Below are 2,751 nucleotides of genomic sequence, written 5' to 3' on the forward strand. Positions count from 1 at the left end.
AATAAAATTGTGAACAGTGTAACCACCCAGCTTTGTTGCATCTCAGTAGTCATATTTGCTTCAGATTCGTTTTTTTTAAAAAGATGAAACATTAAATTATAATGTCCCCCTTCCCAATACTATTCCCTTCTCCAAAAACAACTATTTTCCAGAATTTCTTTTTAATCTCATTTCCTCTGGAGAACCTGATACTTAGCTGTGATTTTTTTCATCATTGTTAATAAATTCTTTATGGCTCACTCTTTATAGCAAATTAGAGATGTTTTGGAAGCCACTCAAAGAAGGGAGTGTGTGTGGGAGAGGAGGAAGAGCAGCTGGCAGGCAGACACGGGTGGGAAGGGGTGCTGTGCTCACTGGTATGATGCAGAGTGTGTGAGTGAGAGTGTGTGCCTGGGTGTCTGGATGATCTATTATGAAAGAGGATATTTGAACATAGGAACTCAGAGAGAACTGCTGGTGTTTATCTAGACTCACATGAGTCAGAAATCTGAATGAAGATAGATGTGGCGATCCAGCTAGGAGAACAAAAGTGCTTCATCATTTTTATGTACTTGCTGTGTCAGGCACTATTTTGTCTTGGTTTATTGCCCAGCCTGGAGTGCAGTGGCGTGATCTCAGCTCACTGCAACCTCCACCTCCCGAGTTCAGGCTATTCTCTTGAACTTCAAGCTATTCTGCCTCAGCTTCCCAAGTACCTGGGACCACAGGCATCTGCCAGCATGCCCTGCTAATTTTTGTATTTTTAGTAGAGACAGGGTTTCACCATGTTGGCCAGGCTGGTCTCCTGAGCTCAGGTGATCCTCCCGCCTTGGCCTCCCAAAGTGCTGGATTTACAGGCATGAACCACTACACCTGGCCTGTCAGGCACTATTATAAGTGCTTCACTGGATGTTAATGTATTTAATTCTCATCCCAACCAATGTGGTGTCAATATTACCCTCACTTGACAGATAAGGAAACGAACATAGGAAAGTTAAGTGACATCTATATGGTTACACAGCTACACTGAATCCCGATTTGGACTGGGGAGCTGCAGGGGATATGACTCCTAGCTCTATCTAACTCTAGCCCCTACTGCCCTCAGCCACCATCCTGGCCTGCCCCACGTCAGACATCCTCTTCTTGGACACCAAATACACACGTACAGATAAAGCTGGCAACTCAGCTATTTCTGGGCTCGAATCCATTTCTTCTCCTATGTTTAAACAAATAACATTAAAACCTCTCAGTCCTGCTTTTCTTAGTCAAGTTGCCTAAAACAGTTACAAGTTTGTATATTTCACCATTTTCTACAGTTGGGCTGTAATCCTCATAAGGGCCACTTCCACTAAGGCCAACAGTAACCTACATGTTGCCAAATCAAGGGACATTTCTCAATAATAAGGAAAAAATTACCACGCCTCCCAGGCTCAAGTGCTTCTCCTGCCTCAGCCTCCCAAGTAGCTGGGACTACAGGTGCACACCACCACACTTGGCTGATTTTTTTGTATTTTTTTAGAGACAGGGTTTTGCCATGTTGGCCAGGCTAGTCTCGAACTCCTGACCTCAGGGGATCCGCCCATCTCAGCCTCCCAAAGTGCTGGGATTACAGGCGTGAGCCACCACACCCGACCCTTTCTTCTTTTATACTTTCTTCTTAGTCATCTCATTTATACTTAGACAATCTTAGTGTACAGTCTTACACCTGGATAGTCATAGGGAGGGAGGTAGGTGGGTAGTCAGATAGATTAGGTAGATGATTGATTGATAGATAGATAGATGATAGATAGATGATAGATTAAATAGATAGATCAGATAGATAGATAGATAGACAGACAGACAGACATGTATGTGTATTTTCTCTGGGCTCCAAGCTCAGGTAGCCAACATAAAGCTTATGTCCCAGGCAGAATTCATCTCCTCATAGCTCCCAACTCTATTCGTCCTGTACAACTATTCTGCTGGCCATTAGAGCCAACGTCTGGGAATCATCATTAACTCCTTTCTTCCTATCATAATTGCCACCACAACATGCCCACTGTGTATTAAATAACTCAGGTTAATTTATTCCCCTCTATCTACACTGCCATCATCTTTGTTTAGGTTCCTAATGAATGCACCTGCCTCAAGTCTTCCAGTCATCATTTTAAACTGCAAGTCAGATTATGTGTTTCCTGCTTTGCCTACTGTCCAGTTCACTTCCTCTTCAAGATGATGTCTCTTGAACACTCCATAATCATTTTCTGACACTTGACCTATATTAGTTACAAAGAAATAGCTGAAACTGGATTATGCAAAAAAAGATAAAACATTGTGTCCTGTTACACATCTCCACATATACATCCAAAATTCTGACTTAGGTCAGCCTAAATAAACATCAAAGGAGTACACAATTATATGATCTTAGGGATAAATCTATCAAAAGACATAAGGACTTTGTGGAAAAAGTTATTAAATTTTGGAAAGACATGAGAAGATAGAGATGTGGAGCTAGAACATGATCATGAATGAGAAAACTCAATATTCTTAAGGATTTTAAATTTATCTCCAGGTTCAGTGTGGTTCCTATTAAAATTCAATTTTCTTTTTATTTTTGGAACTTGAAGCTGATTTTAAAGTAAGTGCAAGAACACCTAAGAATAATGAAAAAGTCAATTTTTAGGAAGAGAAAAATAGGCTGAGTGCAGTGGCTCACTGCTGTAATCCCAACAGTTTGGAAGGCCGAGGCAGGTGGATCATTTGAGGCCAGGAGTTCAAGACCAACGTGGCCAA

This window comes from Cebus imitator, unplaced genomic scaffold (genome assembly GCF_001604975.1).
Source record: "Cebus imitator isolate Cc_AM_T3 unplaced genomic scaffold, Cebus_imitator-1.0 Scaffold203, whole genome shotgun sequence".
Taxonomy (NCBI): Eukaryota; Metazoa; Chordata; class Mammalia; order Primates; family Cebidae; genus Cebus; species Cebus imitator.